This window comes from Macaca mulatta, chromosome 7, assembly GCF_049350105.2.
Source record: "Macaca mulatta isolate MMU2019108-1 chromosome 7, T2T-MMU8v2.0, whole genome shotgun sequence".
Classification (NCBI taxonomy): Eukaryota; Metazoa; Chordata; class Mammalia; order Primates; family Cercopithecidae; genus Macaca; species Macaca mulatta.
The window spans coordinates 36,748,507-36,770,000 of record NC_133412.1 but is presented as its reverse complement, the minus strand read 5'-3'; the positions used below and the strand labels follow the sequence as shown (position 1 = coordinate 36,770,000).

General features: G+C 45.6%; 1 protein-coding gene and 2 long non-coding RNA genes across 25 annotated transcripts in view; 1 reads left to right on the top strand and 2 right to left on the bottom strand.

The window, feature by feature from the left end:
* The window catches only part of LOC144329900 (uncharacterized), an 8,560-nt gene extending 5,527 nt beyond the window's left edge, over nt 1-3,033 (top strand). Inside the window, exon 2 of the long non-coding RNA XR_013395637.1 lies at nt 642-3,033. This is a non-coding gene — a long non-coding RNA (uncharacterized LOC144329900). The remainder of the gene's footprint in view (nt 1-641) is intronic.
* The window catches only part of FAM81A (family with sequence similarity 81 member A), a 122,149-nt gene that overhangs the window by 79,963 nt on the left and 20,692 nt on the right, over nt 1-21,494 (bottom strand). For 6 of the 23 annotated variants that reach the window (XR_013395148.1, XR_013395147.1, XM_077937943.1 and 3 more), the window contains exon 1: nt 9,944-10,053. The exons of 2 other annotated variants lie outside the window; for them this stretch is intronic. The gene's annotated coding sequence lies outside the window, so the exon portion shown is untranslated. Of the gene's footprint in view, nt 1-8,118; nt 8,285-9,162; nt 9,204-9,309; nt 9,420-9,610; nt 10,054-10,525; nt 10,842-21,494 lie in introns of those variants that run through there. 15 more of the 23 variants (XM_077937941.1, XM_077937934.1, XM_015142341.3 and 12 more) reach the window with 8 other exon arrangements.
* On the bottom strand, nt 1,133-4,191 carry LOC144329899 (uncharacterized). The gene is made up of 3 exons (XR_013395636.1): nt 3,978-4,191; nt 3,027-3,140; nt 1,133-1,667 (listed from the first exon to the last, which is right to left on the bottom strand). It is a non-coding gene; the product is annotated as an uncharacterized LOC144329899 (long non-coding RNA).

The following is a 21,494-nucleotide window of genomic DNA, read 5'->3' as shown; positions in this document are numbered from 1 at the left end:
CCCAGTTAATTTTTGTATTTTTAGTAGAGACGGGATTTCACCATGTAGTCCATGCTGGTCTCAAACGTCTGACCTCACATGATCCACTCATCTAGGACTCCCAAAGTGCTGGGATTACAGGCCTGAGCCACCACACCCAGCCAACCCTGCAAATGTTGAAGTTATCCACCTCCACTACCACTGCCACCACTACCATATCCTGCTCCTCTTGCTCCTCCCCCTTCACTTTCTCCCCACAGTGAGAAGACTGCTTGACCATGGGCCAGCAAAGATGGATGAGGTAGGAGACTCAAAGTCAAGGACAAGGTAACCACTGCCCTGCTGAGTGCCCAGGCCACCAATTATCTGCCTGCCTTCTCTCCTGTATCTGAGGCCTCCTCCCTCCATGCCTAGATGCCTCCATGCTCTTGAGGCTACGTTTAACGCTGTTTCTCCCTCCCCTCCCTTCACTCATCCTCCTACCAACTTTCCCCATGCCAAATTGCTGGAATGATCTCTGTGGTGTGGATAGTTGGTATCTCGCTAAATCACGTGCTTTGGTAAAAGGAGGAAGAGGGCTGTGCAACTGAGGTCAGGATGCCTAATTTCCCAAGCCAATGTATCTAGATTGACAAGGCCAAAGGAAGGACCAATGCTAGTAGCAGGAGCTTTCCACAAATTAACCACACTGTCCCAGTTGGGGAAGTGCCTCCAAATTATGTGCAAAGGAAATGAAAACAGTGCAAATAAGCACACTCTGTCTCCTTCAGACAGCTCACCTCTCCCCACTCCTGATCAGAATTTTTTAGAATAGCTGAGCCGTCCTTGGGAGAAATATATTGGGCTAGCATATTGAGGAATGCACATGGCATTATGGCTGTGAGGCCGATCTAGGGAAATTTGGGTACGTCATCAAGGACTTACACGGTCTCTAAGACATTGGGCATCCTCACACCAAAACATCTGTCCTTAGGCCAACAGCAGATGTAGCTTACCTGACACATCTTGACATTTTTGCAACTGTACATCATCTCAGCAATCCAGAAATCCTACAACCATCTTGGAGAGCGTGAGGCAAGGATTCTAGCACTAGAAGTATTAGTATAGTCATATCTTGTAAAAGAGTGGAAAGAAATAAATCGAAATGTAAATAGTGGCACTGGGTACATTTTTATTCTGCTTTTCCTAATTTTCAAAATACTTCAACAAGTGTGCTATTTTCACAATGACACAAATGTAAATAAAACCTTCTTGAAGAAAAGAATGAACCAGTGAACGACAATAACAATAAAAAGCATAAATCGTTCATTTACAGCAATCAAAACCAAGAAACAAGCCTGATTCTGGGCTGCAAAGACTACGGTTTAGTTAAAGTAAGTTTGCTATCAATTTTTACTTTCGTTTCCTTGTGGGCACAGAACAAGGCTTGAGGCTGGTGCTCTCATCAAAGCTGGGACTGAAGCCTGGATCGCCTGTGCATCAGGGAATCAGCATGTTGTACAGGTCCAGTGGTTCTGGAGTGACGCCAGCACAGTATTCCAAAAACTTGAGGTTCCAGGAAAAGTGCAAGTCCCTTCACGGGGTCCCAGAGCAGATACTTTCAATGCCCTTTGTGAAAATGACCTTCAGTCCACTTAGCAAGACTTGCACTCTTTCCCTTCCATTCTATCACATTCATAAAGGGAATTCTGTTGGAGGTAGAAGGGAGAGGGGTGATGTGTTTCGGACCCACAAAGGTGAACTTTAGAATGCTTAAACCATTGACAGTGCTCTTCCAGCCAGTGCAGAGATTTCTGCATAATTGAAGGGAGGCAGTCAATCTGCAATGCACACACGGCCTGTCAGGTCCAGACAGATTTACAGACAGACCCCTAGAACCCAATGACTGGTCACTGATGTTGCTTCAATCCACTCTCCACAGCTTAGAATGATGTTAACATTTTTAGGAGAACCCTTGCAAAAACAGATTGGTTTTTGTTCTCCTCTATTAATAACAGCTATTTTGAAACGCTATTTAAATCTTCTATTGTTATTTGAATTTTTCACGGATTATGTCTCCCCAGGTGAGCTGCTGTAGGGCAGCGGGAACCACATCCTACAAGAACCTGTAATCTCCACAAAGCCTAGCACAGCGCCTCTTCACGGGACACTCATACATATTCGTTCATTCGCCTTTCTGTTTTTCTAATTTGGGAAGATCCACTGTTTTCATTATTGAGTTGCTCTACCCAAATGACATATCGACTGCTGACTGAAGGTGCCCTTCCAGCTGTGAGCTCAGCGGGAGGCTGGAGGTCACCCCGCAATGTGCCCGGACACTCACGCTGTGAGCTCGGCGGGAGGCTGGAGGTCACCCTGCAGCGTGCCCGGACACTCACACCAAAAAAGAAGTCATTACTTTTAGGTTGTTTTATTATAATCAACAGCAATATTTGGCAACTTTTCTTCTAGCATTAGAAAAGACACATAACCAAATGTTAAAAAAGAAATCTGCCAAGTGCAACAGCTAGAAGAGAAAAAATATTATTAAAAGCCCATGTAAACTCTCTACCTACTAAACTAGGAGGGGAAGGCACGATTCTGTGTACCCTGGTACAGACAGAACGCCGGTGGTGACTTTTGGTTCTACCCTCTATGAATCGCTGGCTGAAAAGCTAAGAATTTAGGCTCAGAAGAAAGATCCAGTCTCCAGTCTATGCCCTTTTTCTCACACTCAGAGAGAGGAGGCTGGGCTTCTCTGCTTAACATGGTAGTCTTCTACTCTTTTATGTGGAGTAACGACCTGAGTACAGCACATTAATTTTATAACTATTTTAGGAGCAGGGGAGGACTCTTGAGTTTTTCCAGAGATAATTAAAAATGGGGGAAAAAAGAAACCTGAAATAAACAAAAAACAAGCTGAAGGCACCAGGGGTTTCTGAATAACATCTTCCCGGTTCAACAATTTTAAGAATTCCATAATGCGAAAGCAACCCCCACACATTCTCTCCCACATAAACATGCTTTTTATTTAAGCCACACTCAGCGACGGCAGCAGAATCTCTTGCCTGCACTTCTGTAGTTGCTTCATCCAGAGAGAATGTCATCTCCACAAACGCGTTCTGAAGTGGGGCAGAGGGTGACCGCCGGTCAGCAAGTGCAGACACCTTCAAGGAGGAAGACTGAAGTTCCCAGTAAGCTCAGCAGCTCGCCACCCGGAAATCTGAGTTTTCACCACACTGAAATCTGATTTTCAACCTCAAGTACCAATGTTCCCTTGGCAGCAACTGAAAATTTTAGGCTTCTTGATATTTATCAACCAGCACATTCCTAGTAATTTTCCTGGTGTACCAGAAAGAGGTAATTATGTTCCTTCCGATAAACCATTTTATTATCACTGATAACTACATTTTTTAAATAACAAGAACCACTGAGCATGGAAGGGAGTCAACAAAAGACCACCAAGCCATAAAAACCAATTGGGTTTTCTCTTTTTGCAAAAATCACCTGCTTTTATATGGAAAAACTCATGGAACATAAAACCACATCCAATAAGTCAAAAAATAAAATAAAACAGTCAATAGGGAGAAGGAGAACAGTAGAAGAATTAAGACAGAGGAACAGACAGAAAGAGTGAAATATGGGAGGAGAGAAACAGTGAGTAAGGTGGGGAGGCAGTGCTGAAGGACAGCAGAGGAGACACAGGAGGCCAGACAGCCAGAGGAGGCAGGTGGCTCCAGGGCTCCCAGGGAGGAAGGGAGCTGGAGAAACTACTCCTCTCACATTCAGCTGCTCATTTGGCGTGTGAAGAACTAGATGGGCCATTTTTAATATGCTATGTTAGTTTCTCTACTCTTTTTTTAAAAAAAATCAAATATGCTCTTTCTTTGTCTTGACACATACACACGACGTTAAGATGTCATCAGGGAAGAATCATTTTTCCCACTTACAACATGAAAATGCCTTCTCAAATTATCCACCGTTTTACTAAAAAGATCCTATTTTGAGCCAACACCCACCTGACTCTTCGGGTAAGGCATGGGTCTCACATCCACCATCGCATAGCACGTGCTAGCAGACAGCTCCATGGTGGTTCTGTGTACTTGCTTAATGATTTCATCAAATAATTTAGTCCAGTCAACAAATATTCATTGAGCCTCTACATTGCTGAACAAGACACAGCCCCCGCACTGCAGGAACTTCCATTCTGCAGGGAAATAACATTAGCAAGCTACTGTGCAAGAACGCAGGGGCTGGCCAGTGCCACTGGGCAGAAGGCAGGATCAGTTTGAACTGGGCCATCAGGAAAAGCATTTGAGGAACAGGCATTTGAGTCTGATATTCAAAGGGGTAAATGATGTGAATTCAGAGCAGCATGAGAAGGGGTGGAGAGGGGGCAAAGCAGAGGAAATACCGATTGCTGAGGACTATGGGACCCTTGGGTTCCTGTTGCTAAGCAGTGGCTGATTAGGCTGGAACAGTCGATTGAGGCCAGTGTGCACAGGCCTTCACTCCACAACTGCCCCAAACAGCAGACAGACAGTAGGAGTAGAAAGGAAGGCACGAATGGAGGGAGACTGTGCAGGGAACACCTCAACTTGACCCAATGACCGGCTGGATGTGGGAGTGTAAGGAACAGAAAGTCAGAATAACCCCAGGTGTTCAAGCTCTGGTTACACAGAAGAGGATGATGGCACTAATGTCATCAAGGAATGCACTGAGAAGGACACACTCCACTACTCATGAGAAACATCAGACAAGGCCAAGCTACAGGGCATTCTACTACGTAACTGGACTGCACACTTCAAACGTGTCAAGGTTCACGAGAGACAGAATCACTGGGAAATTGTCCCAGATTAGAGGAAATGAAAGAGGCATGACAATGAATGTAACACAGATCCTGGATTGGATCCTGGACCAGAAAACATCTTTTTTTTTTTTAAGCTTTTTTTGGCCAGGTGCGGCGGCTCACGCCCATAATCCCAGCACTTTGGAAGGCCGAGGCGGGTGTATCACCTGAGGTCCGGAGTTCAAGACCAGCCTGGCCAACATGGTGAAACCCTATCTCTACAAAATTACAAAAGTTAGCCAGGCATGATGGCAGGTGCCTGTAATCCCAGCTACTCGGGAGGCTGAGGCAGGAGAATTGCTTGAACCAGGCAGGTGGAGGCTGCAGCAAGCCGAGATCGTGCCATTACGCTCCAGCCTGGGCAACCAAGCAAGACTCTGTCTCAAAAACAAAACAAAACAATAAAGATCTTTTTTTTCCTCCTCTTTTGCTATGAAGGACACTATTAGGTCAATAGATGACACATGAATAAGGCCTGTTGATTAGATAATAGCTCTTAATGCTAATTTTCCGATTTTGGCACTTATACAAGAAAATGTCCTTTTTAAAAGGAAATATACACTTGAGTATTTAGGAGGACAAAGGTGTACCATGTCTACAACTTACTCTAAAATGGTTCAGGGAAAATGACAACATATGTATGTGTGTGTGTGTGTGTATACATATATGTGTGCATAAACACATAGACACACAGACACAGAGACAGAGAATGAGAGAATATGACAGAGTGAGAAAGGTAAAGCAAGTGTGTTAAAAATTAATATTTAGAGAATTTGGTTGAAAGGTATGTTGGGAATTATTTTAATTATTACGACTTTTCTTTCTTTCTTTTTTTTAGAGACGGAGTCTTGCTCTGTCGCCCAGGCTGGAGTGCAGTGGCACGATCTCAGCTCACTGCAACCTCCACCTCCTGGGTTCAAGCAATTTTCCTGCCTCAGCCTCCTGAATAGCTGGGATTACAGGCACTCACTACCATGCCCAACTAATTTTTGTATTTTTTCAGTAGAGACGGGGTTTCACTATATGTTAGCCAGGCTGGTCTGGAACTCCTGACCTCAGGTGATCCACCCACCTTGACCTCCCAAAGTGCTGGGATTACAGGCGTGAGCCACTGTACCTGGCCAATGATTGTAACTTTTCTATAAATTTGAATTATTCAAAGTAAAAGGTTTAAAAAGGGAAAAAATTATTACAGAAGCCAGGATGACAAGGTAGAGACAAAGCAGCCAGGCTTCTGAGTATTACATTCTGAGTGAAATGTGGGAGACAGCTCAGGGCCCAAAATATAGATTTGAAGGTACCTGGGGGCCCTGAGTAAACAGGGTTAAAAGTGCGGCTCTAAGGTCAGACTGGTGGAGTCTCTTTCCCAGATCTGCTCCTTGAAAGCAGTGTTTTCTTTAAGTTATTCAAATCTCCCTCGACTTCAATTTCTGCACCTACATAACGGGAGTAATCAGAGTCTCTCCCTCACAGAGTTGGAGTAAGGATTAGAGGAAGTAGTACAAGTGGGCGAGGGCGCCCAGTGAGGCGCGGGGAAAGCGCCCAGTGCTCTTTAAATACTACTGCGGGCTCAGAGGGGAGGCTGGGGCAGGGAGAAGGGAAGAGGAAAAGGAAAAGAAAGACCAAGGACAGGATCTCACAGCATCCCTGTGTCTACAGGCCAGGAAGAAAAAGGAAACAAATGAGGTTCGAGTAGGCCTGGACAACCAGTGTCATGGAGACAGGGAGAGAGAGGCACAAAGGGCTGACCGCTGCCAGGAGACGCAGGGCAGGGACCAAGGAGAAGAAGGACAGGGCAAAGGCCTCAGATCTGCAGCCAGGACACCTATGCCAGAGCCCTCCAAGGAAGCAGTTTCAACAGAAAGATGAGGGTGAAACCAGAATAGGTTAGTGGACAAAGAAGACAATCTGAGGACAGTTCAACAGAGTAGCAGGGTCAAGAACAGTGCTGCCCCATACGAGAGCCATTGGCCCTATCTGACTACCTCAATTGGATTTAAATTAGTTTAGAATTTACTAAAGTGGAAAACTTGGTTCTCAGTCACACTAGCCACATTTAATGTGCTGAAGAGTCACATGTGGATAGTGACCACCCTATGAGACAGTGCAGATATAAAATATTTTTCTCACCGCAGAAAATTCTACTGGACAGAGCGAGGACCCTACCATAGTTTCTTATGGGGAGGATGACCCGTATAGTGGAGTAAGGGCTGGGGCGGAGTAGGGAAGGACCAAAGACACTGGAGAAGAGGAACAACAAATGCAGCCAGTTCCCAAAAGAGGTGAGAAGGAAGGAGTCAAGACCAGAGAATGAGGAGTGTGGAGTGCATGTGGATTAACCTTGGGGAAGGGACTTGTAGACATTTTCTTCCTTTGATAAAGAGGAAATAAAGAAGGACAAAGAGAGGAAGAGAAAGACACTTGGGGGTCTTGAGGAAGGTAAAGTGGGAATTTATCTGGTGAAATTAGAGCCAGCGTAAATTTTCAATGGAACCTGTCCAAAAGTCTTTGTGACTTCCTCCTGGATAATGTGGCAGGCTGGGAGAAGAATAAGCAAGTAAGGGGGGTGATTTTGGATTGAGGACTGGAATATGAGAAGCCCAACACATTGAAACAAAGGATTCTGGGATCCCAGACAGAACAGAAATGGCTAGCAACCTACATGCCCCAAGTGGAGAAACAGAGTCACAGATGGGCTGAAGGATTGGAACAGCAAGTGCTTAAGGGATCAGGGTCCTCGGCGATGGTTAAAATCCAGAGCAGTATGTGGGTAGTATCAGCTAAATAGGCTGAAGTCCAAGTTCAAGATCTCGAAGGTTCCGTCTTGCTCAAGACTGAACAAGTCCAAGATGTTGGCTGAAGCAAAGTGGACACTGAGGCTCTAGGAATAGATGTTGAGGAACTTCAAGGTCAAAGAATTAAGAGAGCTTCAACACAAACACCAAAGTCCCTGGCAAAAGACAAAGCAGAGAAGAGAATGAAGCTGGCTGGTCATGTTTTTTGTTTATCACTTTTTTGTAGCATTAAGTGAAGAGATCCCCACTGTACCTGGGTGTACATCAGAACTGCCCAGAGAGTTCTGCCTTCTCTTCATCCTTTCCTGCTGTTCCTCCTTTTGGGGTTTGTTTTTAAAATAGGGATTTTTAGGTCTTACTCCCCCACCCTACCCCAGCCCCCAATGATTCTAATTTGGTATATCTGAGGGAGTCCAATGACCAAGTTTTTCAAAATGTCCCAGGTGATTCTGAGGAACCCTGAGGTCGGGACCAGAAGATAAGAAGGAGGGTAGGGGCATAAGCAGACAGCACTACCTTCCGAGAGACTTGGTTGGTGATGGTGCATTGGTTTGCAGGCAGCACTAAGGAGCAAGTGGAAGAGCCTCCCTACTCTGGTGAGAGGCAGAGGACACTAGAGAAGGCTCTTCTGCGGGAAGTTGTTCACTCAGGCTCTGGCGCTCAGGAGAGAAGGTGGGCTCAGCTACAGAAAAAATGAAAATGCAAAAGTGTGGCTGCAGGATACAAGAAACCAGACATTGAAAGCCAGGTCGGAGTGACACAGCCCAGTGGCCTGCAGAGAGAGGAGGCTGAATAATGCACTAAGGAGGGTTCCAAGCACCATGGGGTGTGGTTCATTAAAGCGTTGGTAGGGCTCCGTGGCTGAATCCCTGGGCACTCAGGATTGTTCCGTCCATATGCTATCAGATTTCTAACATGTAACACATTAAAGGTTATTAAGCCCTCAGGTAAACAAGCTTGCAGAAGCTTATTCATTAACATTGGAAACTGTGTCTTCCCAACCCACATTCTTATACAAATGAAATCAGATTCGAATGAAAATCAAGGGCAGCCTTTAAGTAGAAAGTCAGAAGGGGCAACCAGGGATACGTGTGAGAGGGTACTTCCTCCCTTCCCCTCCGTGGAAGAGGGAACTTTATAGACAGTGGATATGGAAGTGTCTTTTTTAGTACCAGTCAATGCTAAAAATAGGATAAGTGCCACGGAATCCCCCCCGCCCCCCAACACACACACACACACACACACACACACACGTCAGTGACAGGGCACACAAGACAGATACAGTGTGCAAACCTGGGGATGGTTCTCAATATTTATTCTCTACAAACCTAACTCTTATTTTAAAAGCAAGTTGCAAACGTTTGCCCCTGCTTCTGAGAGAGCTGCACTTTTGTGGATTCGAATCATTCTAGCGTTATTTCTGGTTACTCCTATGAAATAATTTCTAACACTGCCGTACACAGACTTCAAGCTGAGGACGAGAGCGCACGCGCACACACGCACACACACACGCGCGCACACACACACATAAACCTCGTGCACATTGAAGAAATGACTCACTCAATTTGCTGCTGCCTGCCACGATTGGGTTTTGATTTTACCTGTTCAAATACAAAGTTTCCTATTAGATTAACTACAGGAAAGAAGAACTTAGGAGCATTAATCCTGATTTTGTTCATGTCTTTAGGGCACCTAAGAGGTTTTAACCTGTGCATCTTAAGAAGCCGTTCTCCGGACCACCGACTGCTTGCTCCATAATCTTTCAGACAACGATAACATTTCTTGCCACTTTAGGAGCCAATTAATGGAAACCCCTCCTAGAATAAACATGGTCAAGCTTTGCATCTCCGGTACCTGCAGAACCGTACTTTAGGGCTCTTTCTCAGCTCGCAGTAGGATGGCACAACAGCATTCTGGAACTGCAAAGACCCCCTAGCCCCTCCTTTGAAAGATGAGAAAAAGCGAAGAGGCGGAAGAACAGATGGTTAACCGGCCCAAGGTCACTCACTCTGAGTCGTGGCTCGGCTGACTCGCCTTTACCCCTGGTAATCCGTGCACCACCCCAGCTCCCCCAAACAGTCCCTCGGGCGTCGGTTGGTTCGCTAGCATGCAGCCCCCGCGAAAATGCAACGCCAGTTGCGCTCTGTGCCCAACTTCAGCCCTTCGCGTCACATGCAGTTAACCCTCTCGCCCGCGGCATGTCACATGGGCCACGCGCAGCTCTCTCTCCCCTACGCCTATCTCCTGAGCGGCTGCCCCAAGGTCACCGGCCGTCCCAGGGAGCTCCCGCCGCCCAGCCCCGGAGGCCGCCCGGTCGGGGTTCCCGGGGCGCGGCACTCACCGGCGCGCGGGGCGGGCGCGCCACGGCTGCCCATATCCTCACCGGCGCGGTTGGGTGCGGCGGCCGCTGGCGCTGGCTGAGCAGGGCGCCCGGCTGCGGGCCCGCGCCGCGGGGAGCGCCGTCCAATCAGCGCGCGCCTGCCGCCTGGCCCGGCGCGCGGCCCGGCAGGGTTCGCGGCTCCCGGGGGGCGCGAGCCGCCGCGCGCCGCCCGAGCCGCTTCCGGGCGCGTTGCCTGGACGCGGTTGCCGTGGCAGCCCGAGCTGGAGGCTTTCCCCGCGCACCCGCGCCCAGCCTGGCGGCGCCGCCCCTCCTCCCTCCTCGTTCCCACACCCAAAATAGCCTCTGCTCGTCGCTGCTGTTTCCCACAGAGCTCGCATCCAAGAGCCTTGGAGTTGGCGGGCGGGGATTTCGCTCATTGGAAAATAAATCCTGTTGTAGGGATGGTTGATTCGGAGACGTGTTGAAATGGTGCCTGATGGAGATCATAGCCACGGTGGTGGCATTGCAATTCTCTCCAGAGCCCCAATATACCTTATTTACTAAACCGCTTTCCCACAAAAATAGTTATCTCCCCCGCCTCACCTCAAATTGGGGAGAAGTTATTTGATTAGGCCACGGTGACGCCCCACCTGTGCAGGTGAACGAACCCTCCGGGGCTGCCAAGTGTCATTTACTGAATCTCCTTGACACCTGCAGTTAGGACCCAGGATCGTGTCTCATCGCAGCAGACACGACGCAAGAAAGAACCGCGAACACCCCTCCTCTTCCCAGTCCTTTCTTCTCCTATCAGCTTCATCCCCTCCCAGCGCGTCCTGGCTCTTTCCACCTTCCTCTCGATTTTGGATTCTCATCAGGACGCGCAAACCCATTCACTCATAATTATTCTTCCTCTCGGTGGGCGGGATTTCAGCGGAGTTGAGGGGTACACGACCTTTGCCCGCCTGGCCTCATCTGGTTCGTGCCTCCTCCGCAGAGGTGCTTACCCAGCACAGGGGCTCCTGTCTGTCTCCCCCGAGCCTGAGCCCTTCCAACCCAGGGGAAGGAGCCCGACATGGTAGAAGAGCCCGAACTGTGGATTCAACTGAGCGTTTTTGGAATCCTCGCTCCCGCAGGATTATTATTTAGGGGCTGTTAGTATTAAAGACTGTTATTTGTGTGTGATCTTGGGTATTCTGCGACTGTTTCCTCACCAGTAAAACGGGCTAATACCCTTCACAAAGCGCTAATGCATCTGTAACATTCATTCAGACAACAGTATCTGTTGGATGCCTGCCAAGTGCTAGAAACTATGCTTAGCCCTGAGACACAATGGTGAAGATGAAAAAAAGAGACATCACTTTCTGCTCGAACAGAGCTTACAGCCTGACAAGCATTCACCAAATAATCACAGACACATGTAACACTGCCGTTGTGACCAGGAGAGTAATGGCCTTGAGTCTTGTGATGTGTAGATCTGATCTAACAGCATCTGTTTAGTGCTGCAAAAGCTCAATGATTATTCTTTCCTCTCTGGGTTAGATTCTCACTGCCTGGTGCATGGTGCGTACTAGGTAAATACATATTGAATTGGATCCTAAGTCGTGGTGATGACACTGTCATTCAGTGTCCCAGTGACTTTCTGGCTGTAACTTGCCACAACATCTGGAAAGGTGTGCATGTGTTAGCAGAAAGTACCCATTCAAACCTAGAGTCCATCACCAAGAGTCTAGAAAAAGGTTCAAAATGTTTCTTGCCTGTCTCCATGGGGGTGCCTGTCAGTGCATATGGAGAGCATCTCAGATGGACACATGACGTCCCCTCTGTCTTGTTTCCTCCTCTTCTTATTATTGTCCCCTTTCCCCGCCCACCCCAATACCGACCCTACCCCCTCTACTACTTGAGGTGCCAGAGCCTCAAGGCACCCATTCCTGGCTTCCTAGGAGAGTGGTAGTAGATCCTAATATTCCTCAGAATGGATTACCTATAAAACAGAGGAAGTGCCTTCTTACTTCTGGCCATCAAAACCGAACTTTGATTTTTCATTTGCTGTAAGACTCCCTCACTCTCAAAGGTAGGGAAGGAGAGGACCTGGAAGGTGAGGGGCTCTTGCCATATGTCGGTACCTTCTATTTAGGCTGACTTTCATTTCCTTTATAAAAATCATACCAATTAGCAAATAAGACAAATAATTGTATTAATAATTATTTCAAAACATGAATTTCTCCTAAGAACACGGCTTTCAATGTGGTCTTGAATCAGGCCCACGACTTCCCACTTCTTATCTATCTTTTTTCTTTCCAAGTGATTTGTTTCGAATCCCAAGGGGACAAACTTTAATGTACAATGATTAAGCCTACACTAGTTTCTTTCTAACTCTTTCCCTATATCTGTAGGCTAAATTGCAATGAAATATCCACTTCCAGAATCACTTTGATTGTAACTCATTACAGGAGATGGAGTTTTTCTTGCATTACTTCATTTAAAAAGCCATGATTTATCACAAATTATTTTATGCTGCAAAGGTTACCAAAAAAATTACCAAAGAGAACAACTCTATAAACTCGATGGTTGTAATACTATTTAGAAAGCAGTCATTTAAATACAAATAATTTGTGCAGTATATTATGCTAGACACAATGGAAATTTTTTTTTTTCTTTCTTTTGAGACAGAGTCTCACTGTCTCACTCTGTCACCCAGGCTGGAGTGCAATGGCTCGATCTCGGCTCACTGCAACCTCTGCCTCCCAGGTTCAGGTGATTCTCCTGTGTCAGCCTCCCGAGTAGCTGGGACTACAGACATGTACCAGCATGCCCGACTAACTTTTTTTATTTTTAGCAGAGAGGGGGTTTGCCATGTTGGCCAGGTTGGTCTTGACCTCCTGACCTCAGGTGATCCGCCCACCTCGTCATCCCCAGGTGCTGGGATTACAGGAGTGAGCCACCACACTCAGCCCAACTGGGTGGGAATTTATTTATTTATTTTTTGTTGTTGTTGTTTGTTTGTTTGTTTGAGACAGAGTCTTGCTCTGTAGCCAGGCTGGAGTGTAGTGGCGTGATCTCGGCTCACTGCAACCTCCACCTCCCGGGTTCAAGCGATTCTCCCGCCTCAGCCTCCAGAGCAGCTGGGACTATAGGCACGGGCGCCACCACGCCCAGCTAATTTTTGTATTTTTAGTAGAGATGAGGTCTTGTCATGTTGGCCAGGATGGTCTCCATCTCTTAACGTCGTGATCCACCCGCCTCAGACGCCCAAAGTGCTGGGATTACAGGCATGAGCCACCGTGCCCGGCTGGAATTGTTTTTAAGTGATTTATTCCACGGCGGGGCTCTGGTTCTACTTGTGTCTCTGCACTGCCATTAGTCATGAAGATGAGATACACACGACATCTGTAAGGCTAGTAAGCAGGCTCCTCTAGGTAGGTAGAGGTCAAGGGCTTGTGTAGGTCAACGTGGTGTTTGTAAGAAGGCTAGAAAGCAGTTAGGCCAACGCCGTGGTGAGTTTGGGATAGACAAAGAGTTAACACTTTGTTTAGTCCTCAGCAATTCTCAACCATGGTTTGTTGAGATCCACTGGGAGGTGTGTTACACATTGTTCATTCTCAATACTAGAATGCTGAAGAATTGGACCACGAGGAATAGTCATATGAAGGGACCAGGAGGAGGAAGAAGGTTCCCACCGGGAACAATGAGGAAGACCCAGAGATGTAAGGGTGAGGACAATGTCAGAGAAGACACAGGTGAGAAGGCTCAAGGGCAGAAAGTTTCCAGGGGACAAGCCCTGCAGAAAGCCAAGAAAATTTAGTGAATAGAAAGTCATTGGTGACCCTCAGGAGTGTGTTTTAGCTATCAGATTGCTGTGGGTTAAGAAAGGACTGGATGCGGCCGGGCGCGGTGGCTCCCGCCTGTAATCCCAGCACTTTGGGAGGCCGAGGCGGGCGGATCACAAGGTCAGGAGATCGAGACCACGGTGAAACCCCGTCTCTACTAAAAATACAAAAAATTAGCCGGGCGCGGTTGTGGGCGCCTGTAGTCCCAGCTACTCGGGAGGCTGAGGCAGGAGAATGGCGTGAACCCGGGAGGCGGAGCTTGCAGTGAGCCGAGATCGTGCCACTGCACTCCAGCCTGGGCTGGGCGACAGAGCGAGACTCCGTCTCAAAAAAAAAAAAAAAAAAAAAAAAAAAAAGAAAGGACTGGATGCTCATGAGGTCAGGAGATCGAGACCATCCTGGCTAACACGGTGAAACCACATCTCTACTAAAAATACAAAAACTTAGGCGGGCGTGGTGGTGGGCGCCTGTAGTCCCAGCTGCTCTGGAGACTGAGGCAGGAGAATGGCGTGACCCCCGGGAGGCGGAGCTTGCAGCGAGCCAAGATCACGCCACTGCACTCCAGCCTGGGTGACAGTGAGACTCTGTCTCAAAAAAAAAAAAAAAAAAAGAAAAAGAAAAGAAAAAAGAAAAGACTGGATGCTGTAGAAATGCAAGAAAGGTGTAGGTCACTCTTTAGAGAAGTTCGGCAATGTAAAGAAGGTGGGAAGAGATCTGTAGTGCCTAGTGGACGTTTTTAAGATAAGGGAAAATAGTGTCTGCATATTTATATACAGTTGTAGGTCTGCAGACAAGGAGAGCACAAGGGATTGTTTTGCAATGAGTAACTCAATCTAAATTTTACCATTCCTTTCATTATCACCATATCCATTTTCCTTTTTAAAAATGTTTCATCGGGCCGGTTACGGTGCCTCACACCTGTAATCCCAGCACTTCCGGAGGCCTAGATGGGTGGATAGCTTGAGGATAGGAATTCGAGACCAGCCTGGCCAACATGGCGAAACCTGTCTCTACTAAAAATGCAAAAGCTAGCCGGCGGTGGTGACAGGTACCTGTAATCTCAGCTACTCAGGAGACTGAGACACGAACACTGCTCAAACCTGGGAGGCAGAGGTTGCAGTTAGCCGAGATCGCGCCACTGCACTCCAGCCTGGGCAACAGAGCAAGACTCTGTCTCAAAAATAAAATAAAATGTTTCATCAAATAAGAGAAATCTTACATTGAACAAAGGTGGGGTGCAGACCTTGGGACACTATTCTGTGAATAACCAACGAAAAACTTGGGTTAATAGCCAATAAACACAATATGTTATTTTTTTTTTTTTTTTTTTTTTTTGAGACGGAGTCTCGCTATGTCGCCCAGGCTGGAGTGCAGTGGCCGGATCTCAGCTCACTGCAAGCTCCGCCTCCCGGGTTCACGCCATTCTCCGGCCTCAGCCTCCCGAGTAGCTGGGACTACAGGCGCCCGCCACCTCGCCCGGCTAGTTTTTTGTATTTCTTAATATAGACGGGGTTTCACCGTGTTAGCCAGGATGGTTTCGATCTCCTGACCTCGTGATCCGCCCGTCTCGGCCTCCCAAAGTGCTGGGATTACAGGCTTGAGCCACCGCGCCCGGCCACAATATGTTATTCTTTATGACTGTTTTTTGTTGCCAATAGTAATATAGAATTAAGAAAATTCCTTTTTTTCCACGAGGTCAGGAGATCGAGACCATCCTGGCTAACACGGTGAAACCCCATCTCTACTAAAAAAAAATATAAAAACTAGCCGGGCGAGGTGGCGGGCGCCTGTAGCCCCAGCTACTCGGGAGACTGAGGCAGGAGAATGGCGTAAACCCGGGAGGCGGAGCTTGCAGTGAGCTGAGATCCGGCCACTGCACTCCAGCCTCGGCGACAGAGCGAGGCTCCGTCTCAAAAAAAAAAAAAAAAAAAAACGCCGGTTGTGGTGGCTCAAGCCTGTAATCCCAGCACTTTGGGAGGCTGAGACGGGCGGATCACGAGGTCAGGAGATCGAGACCATCCTGGCTAACACGGTGAAACCCCATCTCTACTAAAAAATACAAAAAACTAGCCGGGCAAGGTGGTGGACACCTGTAGTCCCAGCTACTCGGAAGGCTGAGGCAAGAGAATGTCATAAACCCGGGAGGTGGAGCTTGCAGTGAGCTGAGATCCAGCCACTGCACTCCAGCCTGGGTGAGAGAACATGACTCCATCTCAAAAAAAAAAAAAAAAAAAAAAAAAAGGCTGGGTGCAATGGCTCATGCCTGTAATCCCAGTACTTTGGGAGGACAAGGTGGGCGGATCATGAGGTCAGGAGTTCGAGACCAGCTTGACCAATACAGTGAAACCCCAACTCTACTAAAAATACAAAAATTAGCCAGGTGTGGTGACACGTGCCTATAATCCCAGCTACTCAGGACCCCAAGGCAGGAAAATTGCTTGAACCCAGGAGGCAGAGGTTGCAGTGAGCTGAGATTGTGCCACTGCACTCCAGCCTGGGTGACAGAGCAAGACTCTGTCTCAACAAAAAAAAAAGGAAATAAGTCTATGTATTTGGTGCCACAGGAAGGGTGGAAGTGACATCACTGTCCCATCCTCCCCATCCCCCTGCTGATAGAAATCATTCTTTCTCCCAGTGAAAATCTCTGAGGATAAATGTGGCTGGCAACGGCTGAGGAGTCCATGATCACCACCACCAGACGATTATTTGGCCCTTTCTTTCAGCTGTTGGGTTTATTTTTATTTTTTATTGTTTTGGTTTATTCTCAGTGATAAAGTAAAATTACAAAGCATCCCCAGAACAAAGAAGACTGGTACCTCCCTAATCCTACTACCTGGCCTGGACTCAACCCTCTAAGACTCTTTTCCACCTGCCTGCCCTGCTCTCAGCATCAGGAGAGCACCTATTCCTAACTAGGACTTCTGCCTACATCTCTTACATCGGAAATTAGGGCTTAAATTTCCCTGGCTTATTTTATCCCAAATCCAATGAGAAAAGTGAAAGTCTAATTAATCCTGATTCAACTATTTTATTTTACACATGGAGACAAAAATTTTCTAATTACAGTACTTAGAAGTCAAAACTTTTTAAAATACAATCAGTGATATATGCAAAGTTATTGCTAATTCATTGTAAGTTTAAAGCCCAAATATGCCTAATACCAACTTTAACATAATCAATTTAACTCTTGTTTTTCCAAGCAAGAGTCAACCCTTTTTCTAAGGGGAGATAATAATGGTATATGTAGGAACATTTCCACAGGAGATATCAGCTTTCCTTTTATTAAGTTTAGAGAAGAACAATTCTAAGTAAAGCTTTAAAAAATTATTTAACACAGGTATTTTTTATAGGCAATACTGAAGGACAGGATGACCAGTAAGGGTGCTCAGAGTAAAACCCCTAAAGTTGCACAAGTTGTAGAAGAAATTTTCTTATAATGGAAGGACATGAGTTTCTAGATTGAACAGAACTACCAGAAACCTGGCAAAGTAAATGAAAAAAAGATTCATACAAAGAAAACTGACTTTGAAATTTCAGAACACAAAGATAAAAACAAAATCCAAAAATTTCCAGACAGTAAACATTACATATAAAGAATTAGGAATCCAAATAGCATCAGTCTTCCCAATATTAGCAGTTGAAGAAAGAAGAGTACCTTTAAAATCCTGAGAGAAACTTATTTCCATTCCAGAATTCTACACCCAGTTAAACCATCCATCAAGACTGAGAGCAGAATAAAATATTTTCATGTACTTCAATTCACAACAATGTACCTCATATGCACCGTTTTCTCAGGAATCCACTGAGAAATATTTTCTAGGTATGAGAAAGTAGATAAAAAAGGAGTAGATGGGAGGGGTGTGGTGGCTCATACCTATAATCCCAGCACTTTGAGAGGCGGAGGCAGGCAGATCACTTAAGGTCAGGAGTTCGAGATCAGCCTGGCTAAATGGCGAAATCCCATCTCTACTAAAAATACAAAATGTAGCTGGGCATGGTGGCCTGCACCTCTAATTCCAGCTACTTGGGAGGTTGAGGCATGAGAATAGCTTGGACTTGGGAGACAGAAGTTGCAGTGAGCCAAGATTGTACCACTGCACTCCACCCTGGGTGACAGAGTGAGACTATGTCAAAAAAAAAAAAAAAAAAAAAGGAGTAGACATGGCTCTAGGTAGTAGAAGATGCACGCCAAGGTAATATCAAAGGAACCATGGCAGGTGCCTATAATCCCAGCTACTGGGGAGGCTGAGGCCAGAGGATCACTTGAGCCCAGGAATTCGAGACCAGCCTGGGCAACATAGTAAGACTCTGTCTCAATAAGAATAAGAATAAGGGCGCGGTGGCTCAAGCCTGTAATTCCAGCACTTTGGGAGGCCGAGACGGGCGGATCACGAGGTCAGGAGATCGAGACCATCCTGGCTAACATGGTGAAACCCCGTCTCTACTAAAAAATACAAAAAACTAGCTGGGCGAGGTGGCGGGCGCCTGTAGTCCCAGCTACTCGGGAGGCTGAGGCAGGAGAATGGCGTGAACCCGGGAGGCGGAGCTTGCAGTGAGCCGAGATCCGGCCACTGCACACTCCAGCCTGGGCGACAGAGCAAGACTCCGTCTCCAAAAAAAAAAAAAAGAATAAGAATAAGAATAGCAAAGAGAATTCTCAGGACTATGACAAAAGAAAGCCCCAAGAGTGATGTCCAGCAGGTCTAATGGAGAGCAATCACTGCAGACTGGATTAAGCAGAACACTCATCTGACAAGGAATTAATAATCACAATATATAAGGAATGCAACCAACTCTACAGGAAGTATCTAATAATCCGATTTAAAATGGGCAAAAGATCTCAATAGACATTTCTCAAAAGAAGACACGCAAATGGCAAACAGGTGTATGAAAAGGTATTCAACATCATTGATCATCAGAGAAATGCAAATCAAAACTACAGTGAGACATCATCTCACCCCAGTTAAAATGGCTTTTATCCAAAAGATAGGCAATAACAAACGCTAGCAAAGATGTAGAGAAGAGGGAATCCTTGTACACTGTTGGTGGAAATGTAAATTAGCACAGCCACTATGGAAAACAGTTTGGAAGTTCTTCAAAAAACTAAAAATAGAGCTATTATATGACCCAGCAATTTCACTGCCAGATAGATACCCAAAAGAAAGGAAATGAGTGTATCGAAGAAATATCTGCACTCCTATGTTTATCACAGCACTATTCACAATAACAAAAATTTGGAAGCAACCTAAGTGTATGTCAACAGATGAATGGATAAAGAAAATATGGTATCTATACACAACGGAATACTATTTAGCCATAAAAAAGAATGAGATCCTGTCATTTACAACAACGTGGATGGAACTGCAGGTCATTATGTTAAGTAAAATAAACCAGGCACAGATAGATAAACTTTGCATGTTCTCACTCATGTGTAGGAGCTAAAAATTAAAAAAAAAAAAAAAAGGACTCATGGAGATAGAGGGTAGAATGGCAGTTACCAGATGCTGGGAAGGAGACCGGGGGCTGTGGGGGCACAGTGGATGGTTAATGAGTATAAAAAAACAGAAAGAATAAATAAGACCTAGTATTTGATAGCACAACAGGGTAACTTTTGCTATCAACAAGTCAATAATAATTTAATTGCGCATTTAAAAATAGCTAAAAGAGGCCAGGCATGATGGCTCACGCCTATAATCCCAGCACTTTGGGAGGCTGAGACAAGCAAATCACTTGAGGTCAGGAGTTTAAGGTCAGCATAGCCAATGTGGAGAAACCCTGTCTCTACTAAAAATACAAAACTTAGCTGGGCTTGATGGCATGCACCTATAATCCCAGCTGCTCAGGAGGCTGAAGTAGGAGAATCGCTTGAACCCAGGAGGCGGAGGCTGCAGTGAGCCGAGATCACACCACTGCACTCCAGCCTGGGCGACAGGGTGAGACTCGGTAACCCCCAAAAAATAAAAAATAAAATAAAATAAAACCAAGAAGTAGAGCACTATAGGGAGGTCACTCCCAGGCAAATGGGAGAAAGAAACAGCAACAGATTGTCTGATATGTTTGATGTTAGCGAAAGGAATTATAGTTCTGTCAGAAAGTTTATAGATGAACTAGTGGTATGTGCATAAAAAACTAATAGCCCAAAAAAGGCAATGCTTAATGCTAAGAGTTAAAAGAAATGTGTTCAATCATACTTGACTCAGCTGTGAACAACAGTCATAATGTAAATGTATTACTGAGTGTTGGTTTAATCAAAGATCGCTAAGTCACTCTATTGAGAAGCTAAGGGGGGAAGTGTATGTGGCAGAGGTATGTTGAGGCGTGTTGGAGAACTAAATCCTCACCTTCCTTAGTAGCAAGTGACTAGATAATGTCTAACAGTGAAAGATGAAGAAACATCAGTATAAGCATGTTTGGTTTTATAAACTAAGTATACGTATTTCTTTGTTTGATTTTTTTTTTTTTTTTTTTTTTGAGACAGAGTTTTGCTCTTGTTGCCCAGGCTGGAGTGCAGTGGCGTGATCTCGGTTCACCACAACCTCTGCCTCCCGGGTTCAAGTGATTCTCCTGCCTCAGCCTCCCAGTAGCTGGGATTACAGGCATGCGCCACCACGCCCGGCTAATTTTGTATTTTTAGTAGAGAAGTAGAGACAGGGTTTCTTCATGTTGGTCAGGCTGGTCTCGAACTCCTAACCTCAAGTGATCTGCCCACCTCGGTCTCCCAAAGTGCTGGGATTAAGGTGTGAGCCACTACACCCGGCCAGTACGTGTATTTCTTAGAGGCAAAAAAAAAATAAATAAAATAAAATAAAGTTTTTTCATCCAGAGTTAAGAGAAATAAATTATAGAATATTTTTAAAGTATGCATACCTATTGTTTTGAAATTCCTCTGGTTATTTACTTAAGAGTCTTACTGCCTTTCTTCCCAGGACATAATTTCTGTATTTCTGTTTTGGAGACATTCAAAAAGTGTGGTTAGCAAACCACAATTCTTCCATTTAGAACGGCATTATGAAGCCTTTTTTAGAGGACTTAAGACACTAATTTAAAAACTAATTTTGTTCACAAGAACATAAACTCATTGACTGCACGGCAAATTGTTCCAAATATATTTTAATAACTTTCTGACCAAACAAAATCAGAAGATGGTTTTTAAGTTCAGTTTGAGTCCATTAAAAATAGAATAGTCAGCTGGGTGCAGTGGCTCATGCCTGTAACCCAAGAGGAGGCCAAGACAGGAGGATCGCCTGAAGCCAGGAGTTCAAGACCAGCCTGGGCAGCATAGCAAAACCCCATCTCTACAAAATAAAATAATTATCCAGTCATGGTGATGCAGGCCTGTAGTCCCAGCTACTCAGGAGGCTGAGGCAGGAGGCTCACTTAAGCCTGGGAGGTTGAAGCTGCAGTGAGCTATGATCATGCCACTGTACTCCAGTATGAGCAACACAGTGAGATCCTCTCTCAAAAAACAAACAAACAAAAGAATAGCCAAGGCAAAGCCTATTTTACTAATACAAAAATATTTTCCAGATACAGTATTCATTTAAAGTATGATTTTTCCATGTAACAGTAAGAATACTTCATAAAGCAACAAAAAAGAAAAAAAAACTTAGCAATTTTTAAATGAGGCTTATGAATAACAAAAGTCAGGGGCCTTTTTCCATAACTCAGATAATTAAAGTAATTATCTGCTGAACACATATTACATGAATTGTAATGAAAAAGAAGGACTCCAAAACTAGAGTCAA